This window comes from Pristiophorus japonicus, unplaced genomic scaffold, assembly GCF_044704955.1.
Source record: "Pristiophorus japonicus isolate sPriJap1 unplaced genomic scaffold, sPriJap1.hap1 HAP1_SCAFFOLD_210, whole genome shotgun sequence".
NCBI classification, from domain to species: Eukaryota; Metazoa; Chordata; class Chondrichthyes; family Pristiophoridae; genus Pristiophorus; species Pristiophorus japonicus.
In genome coordinates, this window is record NW_027251799.1 from 1,143,743 (window position 1) to 1,163,683 (window position 19,941).

The 19,941-nt window shown below is 45.2% G+C and overlaps 7 non-coding genes across 7 annotated transcripts; all 7 read left to right on the top strand.

Annotated features, from left to right (window-relative positions):
• The first annotated feature begins 790 nt into the window (after positions 1–790).
• trnar-ucg (transfer RNA arginine (anticodon UCG)) lies at positions 791–879 on the top strand. The gene is given in 2 exon segments: positions 791–827; positions 844–879. It is a non-coding gene; the product is annotated as a tRNA-Arg (tRNA).
• A 245-nt stretch (positions 880–1,124) lies between these two features.
• trnas-gcu (transfer RNA serine (anticodon GCU)) lies at positions 1,125–1,206 on the top strand. Its single transcript has one exon. It is a non-coding gene; the product is annotated as a tRNA-Ser (tRNA).
• Positions 1,207–3,454: 2,248 nt separating this feature from the next.
• trnas-gcu (transfer RNA serine (anticodon GCU)) lies at positions 3,455–3,536 on the top strand. The gene has a single exon. It is a non-coding gene; the product is annotated as a tRNA-Ser (tRNA).
• A 2,276-nt stretch (positions 3,537–5,812) lies between these two features.
• Positions 5,813–5,894, top strand: trnas-gcu (transfer RNA serine (anticodon GCU)). Its single transcript has one exon. It is a non-coding gene; the product is annotated as a tRNA-Ser (tRNA).
• A 1,924-nt stretch (positions 5,895–7,818) lies between these two features.
• trnar-ucg (transfer RNA arginine (anticodon UCG)) lies at positions 7,819–7,907 on the top strand. Its single transcript is given in 2 exon segments — positions 7,819–7,855; positions 7,872–7,907. It is a non-coding gene; the product is annotated as a tRNA-Arg (tRNA).
• A 2,367-nt stretch (positions 7,908–10,274) lies between these two features.
• trnas-gcu (transfer RNA serine (anticodon GCU)) lies at positions 10,275–10,356 on the top strand. Its single transcript has one exon. It is a non-coding gene; the product is annotated as a tRNA-Ser (tRNA).
• Positions 10,357–12,604: 2,248 nt separating this feature from the next.
• On the top strand, positions 12,605–12,686 carry trnas-gcu (transfer RNA serine (anticodon GCU)). Its single transcript has one exon. It is a non-coding gene; the product is annotated as a tRNA-Ser (tRNA).
• The last annotated feature ends 7,255 nt before the right edge of the window (positions 12,687–19,941 follow it).

The following is a 19,941-nucleotide window of genomic DNA, read 5'->3' on the forward strand; positions in this document are numbered from 1 at the left end:
GTGAAAACGGATTCTTCCTCCACAAAATCTGCAGGACATGCCGAGTTTTACATATTTATCTGTTTTTATTCATTCTATTTCCGTGTCCCTTTTACGTGGATTTGCTGTCTGTCCGAGATCATTCTCTGTCTCTGTAAAATGGTGTGCGATCAGACCCTCATCATTCTGTGTGAGTTGAAAAGGGATGTGCTGTCTGTCCCGGATTTCCAATTTCAAATTTCAAAACTTGCCTTTGGAGGTTAAGGAATTTTAGTTTGTTTGTGTGTTTCAGACTGGGCTGGTTTTACGTCCCTCCCTCCTTGTCTATCACCTGTGGCTTCAATAACCGTCTCTGCGCCGCGTGGTCCTGAGCCCCACTGCACAATTGCCTTCAGGGATGAACAAAATCTCACTTTATTCTTTTAAAAGGGAACTGCTGTCAGTCAAGGTTCATTCTTCATCTGGGTAAAAGGGATGTCCTTGCAATCCTGGATCATTCTGTGTCTGTTTAAATGGGCTGGTTGTCAGTTCCGGTTCATAATCTTTCCCTTTAAAACGGATTTTCTCGGAAACCCGGGTCATCCTGTATTGTTTGAGAAGGATTATGATTTCAGCTGCAATGACCGAATTGTTAAACTATAGTGTTCCAATTTACATTGGGGTTGCCTGCGCCGGTGCGCAGTCAGATCGCAGTGCATCTGTTCATTCACTCGAAATATGCTCATCTTTTCCTAAATCCACTCCTTGATATTGCAGTGGCCCCGAATTTGCTCGCAATATACACAACAACACAATGACTGGTGCTGGCAGCGGTCGCGTGGCCTAATGGATAAGGCGTCTGACTTCGATGACAACCGCAAAGTTATCAGAAGATTGCAGGTTCGAGTCCTGTCGCGGTCAACTTAGCTCGCTACGTGAAATTTTATATTCTTTGTTGTGATTCTGCCGAGAAACCAACCATCTCTTCCAGTCACTCACCTGAAGTGAAGGAAGGCTGTTTGCTTCAAGAATCTCATGGCAAGTTTTCATCATTCTCAATCTGCATGCACAAACAGAGCAAGCTGTGAAGTGGAATTTCTTGCACATTATTTCTGTTTGTATACAAAAAGCAGGAGATTGAATGGCTGACGACGTCTTATAGAAGAGACGAGGTGGCCGAGAGGTGAAGGCGATGGACTGCTAATCCATTGTGCTCTGCACGCATGGGTTCGAGTCCCATTCTCGTCGTCGTTGGCTTGCAGCTTAACGACTTTTTGACATTCACATTTAACCTCATCGCCAAATTCCCCTTTTACTTACAGGGATGCTGTACTTTCCTCATGTCATGTCTCAAATTAATAATATATTCGTAAAAAAAAAACATTTGCAGTACAATGGCGAGGGGCACTAATTAGATAGGTATCTGAGAGACAGCACATGCACGATGGGCCATAATATAATTTCTCACCATCGTCAGAATCTGAGAGCTGCGATTTTCACAGTCGGCGGCTCGTTGGTCCACGGTTATGATTCTCCCTTTGGAATGATCACATTTGAAATGCGAGAGGTCACGGGCCAAATCCCGGACGAGCCCCGCCATGTTTTACTCAAAGTTCCGCTACGAGCAGCCGCTCGACATATGAGAAAACAGACGTATTTCACGTTACAACGTGTGATTTTACGTCGATGTTCCCTTAGCATCTAAATCCCAGAGCAAAGTGAAACCCGCCAAACTCAGTAAAGTTAAAACATCTCAGAGGTACTCGGCTCTGTGACTCGTTGGATAACCGAAAGCCTTGTTTGGTTCCGGCCGATACTTGATCAGTATATCTTCCTGTCTGTACGAATAAGTTCACCTCAATTGGGATAAGCAGACATTCAGCGTCAATCTCCACCTCTGCCCTGAATATGAGTGCGTCCTGTTTCTCTGGAGCTGAAAAGATGAGAGAAGCTGCCTTTTGAATTCGTCCCTTGGCTGCCGAATTCAAAGCGGACAGGAAATCAATCCGGGCTGGCAAAGCTGCCTGGTCTGATTCAAAGGCGGTGATACCCTATATTGTAAGCATTTTCTCGTCTTCTGGCCTCAACATTAGTTTCAACGTATCGGATGATAAGCACCGCTACCATTGTCTGGTAATGGTTCTGCTATTCCCACTAACACATCCTCTGGACGATCCTTTGTTACGTTATTGCCCGATTACCACCCACTTTGCCTTTCTCCATTGTGCCATGTATTATTTAATCACTCCTGCGTTCCGCTGTATCACAGACGTTCCCATTTGACCTTTCTCGCTGCGTATTTTTTCCAGGCTCTATTCTTGTTGAAAATATTTGTAATCTTTAACTTTTTCCTAAAATATCTGAATGATTATCCGACAGAACGTGAAACCGGATTCTTCCTCCACAAAATCTGAACGACATGCCGAGTTTCACATATTTATCTGTTTTTATTCATTCTATTTCCGTGTCCCTTTTAAGTGGATTTGCTGTCTGTCCGAGATCATTCTCTGTCTCTGTAAAATAGTGTGCTACCAGACCCTCATCATTCTGTGTCTGTTGAAAAGGGATGTGCCGTCTCTCCCGGATTTCCAATTTCAAATTTCAAAACCTGCCTTTGGAGGTTAAGGAATTTTAATTTGTTTGTGTGTTTCAGACTGGGCTGGTTTCACGTCCCTCCCTCCTTGTCTATCACCTGTGGCTTCAATAACAGTCTCTGCGCCGCGTGGTCCTGAGCCCCACTGCACAATTGCCTTCAGGGATGATCGAAATTTCACTTTATTCTTTTAAAAGGGAACTGCTGTCAGTCAAAGGTCATTCTGCATCTGGGTAAAAGGGATGTCGTTGCAATCCCGGATCATTCTGTGTCTGTTTAAATGGGCTGGTTGTCAGTTCCGGTTCATAATCTTTCCCTTTAAAACGGATTTTCTCATAAACCCGGGTTATCCTGTATTGTTTGAGAAGGAGTATGATTTCAGCTGCAATGAGCGAATTGTTAAACTATAGTGTTCCAATTTACATTGGGGTTGCCTGCGCCGGTGCACACCCAGATCGGAGTGCATCTGTTCATTCACTCGAAATATGCTCATCTTTTCCTAAATCCACTCCTTGACATTGCAGTTGCCCCGAATTTGCTCGCAATATACACAACAACACAATGCATGTTGCTGGCAGCGGCCGCGTGGCCTAATGGATAAGGCGTCTGACTTCGATGACAACCGCAAAGTTATCAGAAGATTGCAGGTTCGTGGTCAACTTCGCTCGCTACGTGAAATTTTATATTCTTTGTTGTGATTCTGCCGAGAAACCAACCATCTCTTCCAGTCACTCACCTGAAGTGAAGGAAGGTTGTTTGCTTCAAGAATCTCATGGCAAGTTTTCATCATTGTCGATCTGCATGCAAGCGCAGAGCAAGCTGTGAAGTGGACTTTCTTGCACATTATTTCTGTTTGGATACAAAAAGCAGGAGATTGAATGGCTGACGATGTCGTCTAGCAGAGACGAGGTGGCCGAGAGGTTAAGGCGATGGACTGCTAATCTATTGTGCTCTGCACGCATGGGTTCGAATCCCATTCTCGTCGTCGTTGGCTTGCAGCTTAACGACTTTTTGACATTCACATTTAATCTCATCGCCAAATTCCCCTTTGACTGACAGGGAAGCTGTACTTTCCTCATGTCATGTCTCAAATTAATAATATATTCGTCAAAAGGAGAACAGTTGCAGTACAATGGCGAGGGGCACTAATTAGATAGGTATCTGAGAGACAGCACATGCACGATGGGCCATAATATTATTTCTCACCACCGTCAGAAACTGAGAGCTGCACTTTTCACTTTTGGCGGCTCGTTGGTCCACGGTTATGATTCTCCCTTCGGAATGTTCACATTTGAAATGCGAGAGGTCACGGGCCAAATCCCGGACGAGCCCCGCCATGTTTTACTCAAAGTTCCGCTACGAACAGCCGCTCGACATATGATTAAAACAGACGTATTTCACGTTACAACGTGTGATTTTACGCCGATGTTCCCTTATCATCTAAATCCCAGAGCAAAGTGAAACCCGCCAAACTCAGTAAAGTTAAAACATCTCAGAGGTACTCGGCTCTGTGACTCGTTGGATAACCGAAAGCCTTGTTTGGTTCCGGCCGATACTTGATCAGTATATCTTCCTGTCTGTACGAATAAGTTCACCTCAATTGGGATAAGCAGACATTCAGCGTCAATCTCCACCTCTGCCCTGAATATGATTGCGTCCTGTTTCTCTAGAGCTGAAAAGATGAGAGAAGCTGCCTTTTGAATTCGTCCCTTGGCTGCTGAATTCAAAGCGGACAGGAAATCAATCCGGGCTGGCAAAGCTGCCTGGTCTGATTCAAAGGCGGTGATACCCTATATTGTAGGCATTTTCTCGGCTTCTGGCCTCAACATTAGTTTCAACGTATCGGATGATAAGCACCGCTACCATTGTCTGGTAATGGTTCTGCTATTCCCACTAACACATCCTCTGGACCATCCTTTGTTACGTTATTGCCCGATTACCACCCACTTTGCCTTTCTCCATTGTGCCATGTATTATTTAATCACTCCTGCGTTCCGCTGTATCACAGACGTTCCCACTTGACCTTTCTCGCTGCGTATTTTTTCCAGGCGCTATTTTTGTTGAAAACATCTGTAATCTTTAACTTTTTCCTAAAATATCGGAATGATTATCCGACAGAACGTGAAACCGGATTCTTCCTCCACAAAATCTGCACGACCTGCCGAGTTTTACATATTTATCTGTTTTTATTCATTCTATTTCCGTGTCCCTTTTAAGGGGATTTGCTGTCTGTCCGAGATCATTCTCTGTCTCTTTCATATAGTGTGCTATCAGACCCTCATCATTCTGTGTCTATTTAAAAGGGATGTGCTGTCTGTCCCGGATTTCCAATTTCCAATTTCATAACCTGCCTTTGGAGGTTAAGCAATTTTAGTTTGTTTGTGTGTTTCAGACTGGGCTGGTTTTCCGTCCCTCCCTCCATCCATCCTTCCTGCCTGTCTATCACCTGTGGCTTCAATAACAGTCTCTGCGCCGCGTGGTCCTGAGCCCCACTGCACAATTGCCTTCAGGGATGATGGAAATCTAACATTATTCTTTCAAAAAGGGAACTGCTGTCAGTCAAGTGTCATTCTGCATCTGGGTAAAAGGGATGTCCTTGCAATCCCGGTTCATTCTGTGTCTGTTTAAATGGGCTGGTTGTCAGTTCCGGTTCATAATCTTTCCGTTTAAAACGGATTTTCTCATAAACCCGGGTCATCCTGTATTGTTTGAGAAGGAGTATGATTTCAGCTGCAATGAGCGAATTGTTAAACTATAGTGTTCCAATTTACATTTGGGTTGCCTGCGCCGGTGCGCACCCAGATCGCAGTGCATCTGTTCATTCACTCGAAATATGCTCATCTTTTCCAAAATCCACTCCAAGATATTGCAGTTGCCCCGAATTTGCTCACAATATACACAACAACACAATGAATGATGCTGGCAGCGGCCGCGTGGCCTAATGGATAAGGCGTCTGACTTCCATGACAAACGCAAAGTTATCCAAAAATTGCAGGTTCGAGTCCTGCCGCGGTCAACTTAGCTAGCTACGTGAAATTTTAGATTTTTTGTTGTGATTCTGCCGAGAAACCAACCATCTCTTCCAGTCACTCACCTGAAGTGAAGGAAGGCTGGTTGCTTAAAGAATCTCATTGCAAGTTTTCATCATTCTCAATCTGCATGCACCGTCAGAGCAAGCTGTGAAGTGGACTTTCTTGCACATTATTTCTGTTTGGATACAAAAAGCAGGAGATTGAATGGCTGACGACGTCTTATAGAAGAGACGAGGTGGCCGAGAGGTTAAGGCGATGGACTGCTAATTTATTGTGCTCTGCACGCATGGGTTCGAATCCCATTCTCGTCGTCGTTGGCTTGCAGCTTAACGACTTTTTGACATTCACATTTAACCTCATCGCCAAACTCCCCTTTCACTTCCAGGGATGCTGTACTTTCCTCATGTCATGTCTCAAATTAATAATATATTCGTCAAAAGGAGAACATTTGCAGTACAATGGCGAGGGGCACTAATTAGATAGGTATCTGAGAGACAGCACATGCACGATGGGCCATAAATCATTTCTCACCACCGTCAGAATCTGAGAGCTGCGCTTTTCACTGTCGGCGGCTCGTTGGTCCACGGTTATGATTCTCCCTTCGGAATGATCACATTTGAAATGCGAGAGCTCAAGGGCCAAATCCTGGACGAGCCCCGCCATGTTTTACTCAAAGTTCCGCTTCTAACATCCGCTCGACATGTGAGAAAACAGACGTATTTCACGTTAAAACGTGTGATTTTACGCCGATGTTCCCTTAGCATCCAAATCCGAGAGCAAAGTGAAACCCGCTAAACTGAGTAAAGTTAAAATATCTCACAGGTACTCGGCTCTGTGACTCGTTGGATAACCTAAAACCTTGTTTGGTTCCGGCCGTTACTTGATCAGTATATCTTCCTGTCTGTTCGCATAAGTTCACCTCAATTTGGATAAGCATACATTCAGCGTCAATCTCCACCTCTGCCCTGAATATGAGTGCGTCCTGTTTCTCTAGAGCTGAAAAGATGAGAGAAGCTGCCTTTTGAATTCGTCCCTTGGATGCCGAATTCAAAACGGACAGGAAATCAATCCGGGCTTGCAAAGCTGCCTGGTCTGATTAAAAGGCGGTGACACCCTATATTGTAAGCATGATCTCGTCTTCTGGCCTCAACATTAGGTTCAACGTATCGGATGATAAGCACCGCTCCCATTGTCTGGTAATGGTTCTGCTGTTCCCACTAACACCTCCTCTGGACCATCCTTTGTTACGTTATTGCCCGATTACCACCCACTTTGCCTTTCTCCATTGTGCCATGTATTATTTAATCACTCCTGCGTTCCGCTGTATCACAGACGTTCCCACTTGACCTTTCTCGCTGCGTATTTTTTCCAGGCGCTATTCTTGTTGAAAACATCTGTAATCTTTAACTTTTTCCTGAAATATCGGAATGATTATCCGACAGAACGTGAAAACGGATTCTTCCTCCACAAAATCTGCACGACATGCCGAGTTTTACATATTTATCTGTTTTTATTCATTCTATTTCCGTGTCCCTTTTACGTGGATTTGCTGTCTGTCCGAGATCATTCTCTGTCTCTGTAAAATGGTGTGCGATCAGACCCTCATCATTCTGTGTGTGTTGAAAAGGGATGTGCTGCCTGTCCCGGATTTCCAATTTCAAATTTCAAAACTTGCCTTTGGAAGTTAAGGAATTTTAGTTTGTTTGTGTGTTTCAGACTGGACTGGTTTTACGTCCCTCCCTCCTTGTCTATCACCTGTGGCTTCAATAACCGTCTCTGCGCCGCGTGGTCCTGAGCCCCAATGCACAATTGCCTTCAGGGATGAAAGAAATCTCACTTTATTCTTTTAAAAGGGAACTGCTGTCAGTCAAGGTTCATTCTGCATCTGGGTAAAAGGGATGTCCTTGCAATCCCGGATCATTCTGTGTCTGTTTAAATGGGCTGGTTGTCAGTTCCGGTTCATAATCTTTCCCTTTAAAACGGATTTTCTCGGAAACCCGGGTCATCCTGTATTGTTTGAGAAGGATTATGTTTTCAGCGGCAATGACCGAATTGTTAAACTATAATGCTCCAATTTACATAGGAGTTGCCTGCGCCGCTGCGCACCCAGATCGCAGTGCATCTGTTCATTCACTCGAATCATGCTCATCTTTTGCTCAGTCCACTCCTTGATATTGCAGTTGCCCCGAATTTTCTCGCAATATATACAGCAACACAATGAATGGTGCTGGCAGCGGCCGCGTGGCCTAATGGATAAGGCGTCTGACTTCGATGACAACCGCAAAGTTATCAGAAGATTGCAGGTTCGAGTCCTGCCGCGTTCAACTTAGCTCGCTACGTGAAATTTTATATTCTTTTTTATGATTCTGCCGAGAAAGCAACCATCTCTTCCAGTCACTCACCTGAAGTGAAGGAAGGCTGTTTGCTTCAAGAATCTCATGGCAAGTTTTCATCATTCTCAATCTGCATCCACTTTTTGACATTCACATTTAACCTCATCGCCAAATTCCCCTTTTACTTACAGGGATTCTGTACTTTCCTCATGTCATGTCTCAAATTAATAATATATTCGTCAAAAGGAGAACATTTGCAGTACAATGGCGAGGGGCACTAATTAGATAGGTATCTGAGAGACAGCACATGCACGATGGGCCATAATATAATTTCTCACCACCGTCAGAATCTGAGAGCTGCGATTTTCACAGTCGGCGGCTCGTTGGTCCACGGTTATGATTCTCCCTTTGGAATGATCACATTTGAAATGCGAGAGGTCACGGGCCAAATCCCGGACGAGCCCCGCCATGTTTTACTCAAAGTTCCGCTTCTAACAGCCGCTCGACATGTGAGAAAACAGACGTATTTCACGTTAAAACGTGAGATTTTACGCCGATGTTCCCTTAGCATCATAATCCCAGAGCAAAGTGAAACCCGCCAAACTGAGTAAATATCTCAGAGGTACTCGGCTCTGTGACTCGTTGGATAACCTAAAGCCTTGTTTGGTTCCGGCCGATACTTGATCAGTATATCTTCCTGTCTGTACGAATAAGTTCACCTCAATTGGGATAAGCAGACATTCAGCGTCAATCTCCACCTCTGCCCTGAATATGAGTGCGTCCTGTTTCTCTAGAGCTGAAAAGATGAGAGAAGCTGCCTTTTGAATTCGTCCCTTGGCTGCCGAATTCAAAGCGGACAGGAAATCAATCCGGGCTGGCAAAGCTGCCTGGTCTGATTCAAAGGCGGTGATACCCTATATTGTAAGCATTCTCTCGTCTTCTGGCGTCAACATTAGTTTCAACGTATCGGATGATAAGCACCGCTACCATTGTCTGGTAATGGTTCTGCTATTCCCACTAACACATCCTCTGGACGATCCTTTGTTACGTTATTGCCCGATTACCACCCACTTTGCCTTTCTCCATTGTGCCATGTATTATTTAATCACTCCTGCGTTCCGCTGTATCACAGACGTTCCCATTTGACCTTTCTCGCTGCGTATTTTTTCCAGGCTCTATTCTTGTTGAAAATATTTGTAATCTTTAACTTTTTCCTAAAATATCGGAATAATTATCCGACAGAACGTGAAACCGGATTCTTCCTCCACAAAATCTGAACGACATGCCGAGTTTTACATATTTATCTGTTTTTATTCATTCTATTTCCGTGTCCCTTTTAAGTGGATTTGCTGTCTGTCCGAGATCATTCTCTGTCTCTGTAAAATAGTGTGCTACCAGATCCTCATCATTCTGTGTCTGTTGAAAAGGGATGTGCCGTCTGTCCCGGATTTCCAATTTCAAATTTCAAAACCTGCCTTTGGAGGTTAAGGAATTTTAATTTGTTTGTGTGTTTCAGACTGGGCTGGTTTCAAGTCCCTCCCTCCTTGTCTATGTCTGTGGCTTCAATAACAGTCTCTGCGCCGCGTGGTCCTGAGCCCCACTGCACAATTGCCTTCAGGGATGATCGAAATTTCACTTTATTCTTTTAAAAGGGAACTGCTGTCAGTCAAAGGTCATTCTGCATCTGGGTAAAAGGGATGTCGTTGCAATCCCGGATCATTCTGTGTCTGTTTAAATGGGCTGGTTGTCAGTTCCGGTTCATAATCTTTCCCTTTAAAACGGATTTTCTCATAAACCCGGGTTATCCTGTATTGTTTGAGAAGGAGTATGATTTCAGCTGCAATGAGCGAATTGTTAAACTATAGTGTTCCAATTTACATTGGGGTTGCCTGCGCCGGTGCACACCCAGATCGGAGTGCATCTGTTCATTCACTCGAAATATGCTCATCTTTTCCTAAATCCACTCCTTGACATTGCAGTTGCCCCGAATTTGCTCGCAATATACACAACAACACAATGAATGTTGCTGGCAGCGGCCGCGTGGCCTAATGGATAAGGCGTCTGACTTCGATGACAACGGCAAAGTTATCAGAAGATTGCAGGTTCGTGGTCAACTTCGCTCGCTACGTGAAATTTTATATTCTTTGTTGTGATTCTGCCGAGAAACCAACCATCTCTTCCAGTCACTCACCTGAAGTGAAGCAAGGTTGTTTGCTTCAAGAATCTAATGGCAAGTTTTCATCATTGTCGATCTGCATGCAAGCGCAGAGCAAGCTGTGAAGTGGACTTTCTTGCACATTATTTCTGTTTGGATACAAAAAGCAGGAGATTGAATGGCTGACGATGTCGTCTAGCAGAGACGAGGTGGCCGAGAGGTTAAGGCGATGGACTGCTAATCTATTGTGCTCTGCACGCATGGGTTCGAATCCCATTCTCGTCGTCGTTGGCTTGCAGCTTAACGACTTTTTGACATTCACATTTAATCTCATCGCCAAATTCCCCTTTGACTGACAGGGAAGCTGTACTTTCCTCATGTCATGTCTCAAATTAATAATATATTCGTCAAAAGGAGAACAGTTGCAGTACAATGGCGAGGGCACTAATTAGATAGGTATCTGAGAGACAGCACATGCACGATGGGCCATAATATTATTTCTCACCACCGTCAGAAACTGAGAGCTGCACTTTTCACTTTTGGCGGCTCGTTGGTCCACGGTTATGATTCTCCCTTCGGAATGATCACATTTGAAATGCGAGAGGTCACGGGCCAAATACCGGACGAGCCCCGCCATGTTTTACTCAAAGTTCCGCTACGAGCAGCCGCTCGACATATGAGAAAACAGACGTATTTCACGTTACAACGTGTGATTTTACGTCGATGTTCCCTTAGCATCTAAATCCCAGAGCAAAGTGAAACCCGCCAAACTCAGTAAAGTTAAAACATCTCAGAGGTACTCGGCTCTGTGACTCGTTGGATAACCGAAAGCCTTGTTTGGTTCCGGCCGATACTTGATCAGTATATCTTCCTGTCTGTACGAATAAGTTCACCTCAATTGGGATAAGCAGACATTCAGCGTCAATCTCCACCTCTGCCCTGAATATGAGTGCGTCCTGTTTCTCTGGAGCTGAAAAGATGAGAGAAGCTGCCTTTTGAATTCGTCCCTTGGCTGCCGAATTCAAAGCGGACAGGAAATCAATCCGGGCTGGCAAAGCTGCCTGGTCTGATTCAAAGGCGGTGATACCCTATATTGTAAGCATTTTCTCGTCTTCTGGCCTCAACATTAGTTTCAACGTATCGGATGATAAGCACCGCTACCATTGTCTGGTAATGGTTCTGCTATTCCCACTAACACATCCTCTGGACGATCCTTTGTTACGTTATTGCCCGATTACCACCCACTTTGCCTTTCTCCATTGTGCCATGTATTATTTAATCACTCCTGCGTTCCGCTGTATCACAGACGTTCCCATTTGACCTTTCTCGCTGCGTATTTTTTCCAGGCTCTATTCTTGTTGAAAATATTTGTAATCTTTAACTTTTTCCTAAAATATCGGAATGATTATCCGACAGAACGTGAAAGCGGATTCTTCCTCCACAAAATCTGAACGACATGCCGAGTTTTACATATTTATTTGTTTTTATTCATTCTATTTCCGTGTCCCTTTTAAGTGTATTTGCTGTCTGTCCGAGATCATTCTCTGTCTCTGTAAAATAGTGTGCTACCAGACCATCATCATTCTGTGTCTGTTGAAAAGGGATGTGCCGTCTCTCCCGGATTTCCAATTTCAAATTTCAAAACCTGCCTTTGGAGGTTAAGGAATTTTAATTTGTTTGTGTGTTTCAGACTGGGCTGGTTTCACGTCCCTCCCTCCTTGTCAATCACCTGTGGCTTCAATAACAGTCTCTGCGCCGCGTGGTCCTGAGCCCCACTGCACAATTGCCTTCAGGGATGATCGAAATTTCACTTTATTCTTTTAAAAGGGAACTGCTGTCAGTCAAAGGTCATTCTGCATCTGGGTAAAAGGGATGTCCTTGCAATCCCGGATCATTCTGTGTCTGTTTAAATGGGCTGGTTGTCAGTTCCGGTTCATAATCTTTCCCTTTAAAACGGATTTTCTCATAAACCCGGGTTATCCTGTATTGTTTGAGAAGGAGTATGATTTCAGCTGCAATGAGCGAATTGTTAAACTATAGTGTTCCAATTTACATTGGGGTTGCCTGCGCCGGTGCACACCCAGATCGGAGTGCATCTGTTCATTCACTCGAAATATGCTCATCTTTTCCTAAATCCACTCCTTGACATTGCAGTTGCCCCGAATTTGCTCGCAATATACACAACAACACAATGCATGTTGCTGGCAGCGGCCGCGTGGCCTAATGGATAAGGCGTCTGGCTTCGATAACAACCGCAAAGTTATCAGAAAATTGCAGGTTCGTGTTCAACTTCGCTCGCTACGCGAAATTTTATATTCTTTGTTGTGATTCTGCCGAGAAACCAACCATCTCTTCCAGTCACTCACCTGAAGTGAAGGACGGTTGTTTGCTTCAAGAATCTAATGGCAAGTTTTCATCATTGTCGATCTGCATGCAAGCGCAGAGCAAGCTGTGAAGTGGACTTTCTTGCACATTATTTCTGTTTGGATACAAAAAGCAGGAGATTGAATGGCTGACGATGTCGTCTAGCAGAGACGAGGTGGCCGAGAGGTTAAGGCGATGGACTGCTAATCTATTGTGCTCTGCACGCATGGGTTCGAATCCCATTCTCGTCGTCGTTGGCTTGCAGCTTAACGACTTTTTGACATTCACATTTAATCTCATCGCCAAATTCCCCTTTGACTGACAGGGAAGCTGTACTTTCCTCATGTCATGTCTCAAATTAATAATATATTCGTCAAAAGGAGAACAGTTGCAGTACAATGGCGAGGGCACTAATTAGATAGGTATCTGAGAGACAGCACATGCACGATGGGCCATAATATTATTTCTCACCACCGTCAGAAACTGAGAGCTGCACTTTTCACTTTTGGCGGCTCGTTGGTCCACGGTTATGATTCTCCCTTCGGAATGATCACATTTGAAATGCGAGAGGTCACGGGCCAAATCCCGGACGAGTACCGCCATGTTTTACTCAAAGTTCCGCTACGAACAGCCGCTCGACATATGAGAAAACAGACGTATTTCACGTTACAACGTGTGATTTTACGCCGATGTTCCCTTAGCATCTAAATCCCAGAGCAAAGTGAAACCCGCCAAACTCAGTAAAGTTAAAACATCTCAGAGGTACTCGGCTCTGTGACTCGTTGGATAACCGAAAGCCTTGTTTGGTTCCGGCCGATACTTGATCAGTATATCTTCCTGTCTGTACGAATAAGTTCACCTCAATTGGGATAAGCAGACATTCAGCGTCAATCTCCACCTCTGCCCTGAATATGATTGCGTCCTGTTTCTCTAGAGCTGAAAAGATGAGAGAAGCTGCCTTTTGAATTCGTCCCTTGGCTGCCGAATTCAAAGCGGACAGGAAATCAATCCGGGCTGGCAAAGCTGCCTGGTCTGATTCAAAGGCGGCGATACCCTATATTGTAGGCATTTTCTCGTCTTCTGGCCTCAACATTAGTTTCAACGTATCGGATGATAAGCACCGCTACCATTGTCTGGCAATGGTTCTGCTATTCCCACAAACACATCCTCTGGACCATCCTTTGTTACGTTATTGCCCGATTACCACCCACTTTGCCTTTCTCCATTGTGCCATGTATTATTTAATCACTCCTGCGTTCCGCTGTATCACAGACGTTCCCACTTGACCTTTCTCGCTGCGTATTTTTTTCAGGCGCTATTTTTGTTGAAAACATCTGTAATCTTTAACTTTTTCCTAAAATATCGGAATGATTATCCGACAGAACGTGAAACCGGATTCTTCCTCCACAAAATCTGCACGACCTGCCGAGTTTTACATATTTATCTGTTTTTATTCATTCTATTTCCGTGTCCCTTTTAAGGGGATTTGCTGTCTGTCCGAGATCATTCTCTGTCTCTTTCATATAGTGTGCTATCAGACCCTCATCATTCTGTGTCTATTTAAAAGGGATGTGCTGTCTGTCCCGGATTTCCAATTTCAAATTTCATAACCTGCCTTTGGAGGTTAAGCAATTTTAGTTTGTTTGTGTGTTTCAGACTGGGCTGGTTTTCCGTCCCTCCCTCCATCCATCCTTCCTGCCTGTCTATCACCTGTGGCTTCAATAACAGTCTCTGCGCCGCGTGGTCCTGAGCCCCACTGCACAATTGCCTTCAGGGATGATCGAAATCTAACATTATTCTTTTAAAAGGGAACTGCTGTCAGTCAAGTGTCATTCTGCATCTGGGTAAAAGGGATGTCCTTGCAATCCCGGTTCATTCTGTGTCTGTTTAAATGGGCTGGTTGTCAGTTCCGGTTCATAATCTTTCCGTTTAAAACGGATTTTCTCATAAACCCGGGTCATCCTGTATTGTTTGAGAAGGAGTATGATTTCAGCTGCAATGAGCGAATTGTTAAACTATAGTGTTCCAATTTACATTTGGGTTGCCTGCGCCGGTGCGCACCCAGATCGCAGTGCATCTGTTCATTCACTCGAAATATGCTCATCTTTTCCTAAATCCACTCCAAGATATTGCAGTTGCCCCGAATTTGCTCACAATATACACAACAACACAATGAATGGTGCTGGCAGCGGCCGCGTGGCCTAATGGATAAGGCGTCTGACTTCCATGACAACCGCAAAGTTATCCAAAAATTGCAGGTTCGAGTCCTGCCGCGGTCAACTTAGCTAGCTACGTGAAATTTTAGATTTTTTGTTGTGATTCTGCCGAGAAACCAACCATCTCTTCCAGTCACTCACCTGAAGTGAAGGAAGGCTGGTTGCTTAAAGAATCTCATTGCAAGTTTTCATCATTGTCGATCTGCATTTCTTCCTTAATAATAGCTTCAATCATTTTCACCAATACAGATGTTAAACTAACGGGCCGAGAGTTAACTGCCTTTTGTCTGCCCCCTTTTTTAAACAGAGGCGATACATTAGCTGATTTCCAATCCGCTGGTACCTCCCCAGAGTCCAGGGAATTTTGGTAGATTATAACGAATGCATCTGCTATTAATTCCGCCATCTCTTTTAATACCCTAGGATGCATTTCATCAGGACCAGGGCACTTGACTACCTTGAGTCCCATTAGCCTGTCCAGCACTACCCCGCTAGTGATAGTGATTATCTCAAGGTCCTCCCTTCCCACATTCAGGTGACCAACAATTTTTGGCATGGTTTTTGTGTCTTCCACTGTGAAGACCGAAGCAAAATAATTGTTTAGTGTCTCAGCCATTTTCACATTTCCCATTATTAAATACCCCTTATCATCTTCTAAGGAACCAACATTTACTTTAGTCACTCGTTTCCGTAATTTTTATCGGTAAAAGCTTTTACTATTTTTTTTAATGTTTTGCGCAAGTTTACTTTCGTAATCTATCTTTCCTTTCTTTATTGCTTTCTTAGTCATTCTTTGCTGTCGTTTAGAATTTTCCCAATCTGCTAGTTTCCCACTAATCTTGGCCGCCTTGTCTACGCATTGGTTTTAATTTGATACTCTCCTTTATTTCTTTGGTTATCCACGGCTGGTTATCCCTTCCCTTACCGCCCTTCTTTTATACAGGAATATATTTTTGTTGAACACTATGAAAGAGCTCCTTAAATGTCCTCCACTGTTCCTCAATTGTGTCATCGTTTAGTCTGTGTTTGCAGTCTACTTTCGGCAACTCTGCCCTCATCCCACTGTAGTCCCCTTGTTTAAGCATAGTACGCTCGTTTGAGACACTACTTCCTAATCCTCATTCTGTATTTCAAATTCAACCATACTGTGATCACTCATTCCGAGAGGATCTTTTACTAGGAGATCATTTATTATTCCTCTCTCATTACACAGGACCAGATCTAAGATAGCTTGCTCCCTTGTAGGTTCTGTAACATACTGTTCTAAGAAACAATCCCGCATGCATTCTATGAATTCCTCCTCAAGGCTAGCCCGTGCGATTTGGTTTGACCAATCGATATATAGATTAAAATCCCCCATGATTACTGCCCTTCCTTTTTCACATGCCTCCATTATTCCCTTGATTATTGCCCGCCCCACCGTGAAGTTATTATTTGGGGACCTATAAACTACGCCCACCAGTGACTTTTTCCCTTTACTATCTCTAATCTCCACCCACAATGATTCAACATTTTGTTCATTCGAGCCGATATCGTCTCTCACAACTGGCCTGATATCATCCTTTAGTATCAGAGCTACCTCACCTCCTTTTCTTTCTTGTCTATCTTTCCGAATTGTCAGATACCCCTGTATGTTTAATTCCCAGTCTTGGCCACCCTGCAACCATGATTCTGTAATGGCCACCAAATCTTACCCATTTGTAATGAATTCTGCCGTCAACTCATTTACTATATTTCGAATGCGGCGTGCGTTTAGGTAGTGTGTTTTAATACTAGTTTTTAAACCATGATGTTTGGTTTTGACCCCTCCTGCAGCCCCTTTATATTCAGACATATTGTCCCTTCCTATCACCTTGTGGTTTACACTTACCCCAGTGCTGCTCTGCTCTGTTGCCTCCTGCCTTTTGTATTCTTTCTTGGGATCGTGATCATCTGAGCTCTCATCCACTCTAACGAGCTCAGAGCCCTCTCCTGGGTTCAGAATACTCCTTGCATTGAGGAACCGAGCCTTCATGATTGCTTTTTTAATACACTTTGACCCTTTAGAATTTTGCTGTACAGTGGCCATTTTTGTTTTTTGCCTTGGGTTTCTCTGCCCTCCACATTTACTCATCTCATTTCTGTCTTTTGCTTTTGTCTCCATTTTGTTTCCCTCTGTCTCCCTGCATTGATTCCTATCCCCCTGCCATATTAGTTTAATTCCTCCCCAACAGCACTAGCAAACACTGCCCCGAGGACATTGGTTCTAGTCCTGCCGAGGTGCAGACCGTCCGGTTTATACTGGTCCCACCTCGCCCAGAACAGTTTCCAATGCCCCAGGAATTCGAATCCCTCCCTGCTGCACCACTACTCAAGCCACGTATTCTTCTGAGCTATCCTGCGATTTCTACTCTGACTAGCACGTGGCACTGGTAGCAATCCTGAGATTACTACTTTTGAGGTCCGACATTTTAATTTAGCTCCTAGCTCCTTAAATTAGTCTTGTAGGACCTGAACCCTTTTACCTATATCGTTGGTACCAATGTGCACCACTACAACTGGCTGTTCACCCTCCCTTTTCAGAATGTCCTGCACCCACTCCGAGACAACCTTGACTCTTGCACCAGGGAGGCAACATACCATCCTGGAGTCTCGGTTGCGGCCGCAGAAACGCTTATCTATTCCCAGTACAATTGAATCCCCTATCACTATCGCTCTGCCACACTTTTTCCTGCCCTCCTGTGCAGCAGAGCAAGCCACGGTGCCATGAACTTGGCTGCTGCTACCCTCCCATGATGAGTCACCCCCCTCAACAGTACTCAAAGCAGTGTATCTGTTTTGCAGGGGGATGACCGCAGGAGACCCCTGCACTACTTTCCTTGCACTGTTCTCCTGCTGGTCTTCCCTTCCCTAGCTGGCTGTGGACCCTTAACCTGCGGTAAGACCAACTCGCTACGCGTGCTACTCACATCATTCTCAGCATCGTGGATGCTCCAGAGTTAATCCACCCTCAGCTCCAATTCCAAAACGCGTACTGCCAGGAGCTGGAGGCGGATGCACTTCCTGCACACGTAGTTGTCAGGAACACCGGAAGTGTCCCTGAGGTTCCACATGGTACAGGAGGAACATATCACATGTCCGAGCTCTCCTGCCATGATTTAACCCTGAGATTAAATTAATTGGCAACAACAGTATTACAAGTTCCTCACTGATATAGAAGAGGAAAAAGAAAAACTACTTACAAGTCACCAGCCAATCACTTACCCTCTTGGCAGTGACATCACCTTTCTATTTCTTTCTACTTCTTTTTTGCCTCCTCCTGTAGTCGCACAAGCACAGATTCGGAAAAGGGGAGGTGCAACGACAACTGGATGTCATGGTACATCAGTCATTGCAGGTTGGCATGCAGGTACAGCAGACGGTTAAGAAAGCAAATGGTATGTTGGCCTTCATAGCGAGGGGATTTGAGTACAGGGGCAGGGAGGTGTTGCTACAGTTGTACAGGGCCTTGGTGAGGCCACACCTGGAGTATTGTGTACAGTTCTGGTCTCCTAACTTGAGGAGGGACATTCTTGCTATTGAGGGAGTGCAGCGAAGGTTCACCAGACTGATTCCCGGGATGGCGGGACTGACCTATCAAGAAAGATTGGATCAACTGGGCTTGTATTCACTGGAGTTCAGAAGAATGAGAGGGGATCTCATAGAAACGTTTACAATCCTGATGGGTTTAGACAGGTTAGATGCAGGAAGAATGTTCCCAATGTTGCGGAAGTCCAGAATCAGGGGTCACAGTCTAAGGATAAGGGTTAAGCCATTTAGGACCGAGATGAGGAGAAACTTCTTCACCCAGAGAGTGGTGAACCTGTGGAATTCTTTTCCACAAAAAGTTGTTGAGGCCAATTCGCTGAATTTATTCAAAAAGGAGTTGGATGAAGTCCTTACTACTTGGGGGATCAAGGGGTATGGCGAGAAACAGGAATGGGGTACTGAAGTTGCATTTTCAGCCATGAACTCATTGAATGGCGGTACAGGCTAGAAGGGCCGTATGGCCTACGCCTGCACCTATTTTCTATGTATCTATATTTGTATGTTTCTCTCCAATGAACCTCCTCGACGCTGCTCCCGACTCAGTATAGGGGGAGGTTGTGGGGGACTGGGGTTGTCGGGGTGGGGGTTGTGGGGGGGTAGTTATAGGGGTGGGAGTTTTGGGGGGGCTTGTAAGATTGGTTGCTGTCGGGGATGGGGTTGTAGGGTTGGGGTTGTAGGGGTGGAGGTTGTTGTGACGGGAGCTGTAGGGGTGGTGGTTTTGGGCGAGCAGGGTTGTATGGGGTGGAGGGTGTATGGGAGGCGGGTGTAGAGTTGGGTTGTGAGGGAGTGTTGCATGGGTGGGGGTTGTGGGGGGTGTAGGGGCAGGGTTTGTGGGGGGTGTAGGGGTGGGGGTTGTGTGAGGTGTAGGGACACGTGTTCTGGTGGGTGTAGGAGGTGGGGGTTGTGGCGGTTGTAGGGGGTGGGGATTGTGGGGGGTGTAGGCGTAGGGTTTTTGTGGAGTGAACGGGTGGAGGTTGTGGGGTGTGTAGGTGCTGGGGGTTCTGGGGAGTGTAGGGGGTGAGGGTTGTGGGGGATGTAGGGGTGGGGGTTGTGGGGGGTGTAGGGGTTGGTTAGAGGGGGGTGTAGGGTTGGGGTATGTGGGGGGTGTCGGGGGTAGGGGTTGTGTGGGCGGTGTAGGGGTGCGGGATGTGGGGGGTGTAGGGGGTAGGGGTTGTGGGGTGTGTAGGGGATGGTGTTTGTGGGGTTGTGGGTGGGGTGTAGAGGTGGGTGTTGTCGTGGGTGAGGGCGCGGAGTTTGGTGAACGGTTTCCTTTATGTTTAATTTCTATCTCCCTGAGGTGCAGAGGATTGGCAGAATAGTCATTCCCCCACAACACTGACCAAGTGCCACCTATACTCACTCACAATCCCGATGTCCAATTGAACTGGTTTACCTCCTTCCTGCATGATGCATTCTCCACCCCAGCCAGTACTATCAGCCAATCGAAAGCTCAGAGTTCGATGATTGATGGGGTTGAGTGCCGTTTCATTCAATCTTTGATTTTCAGTCTTGACAACCAAAAATGTCTGCACCAACAACCCAAGAATACCCAGGCGAGCAGACTTGCCTTTGATGCTTGATGGGCCAAAGTGTCTTTTAATTCATGAAAAATGTTTGGCCACGAGTTTGGCTTCATTCTTAGAAATGGAGAAAAGAGAAGACCCAGAAAACGGAGCTTGGTGCCACCTTCATTATAATAATGGCATCACACACATGAAAACTT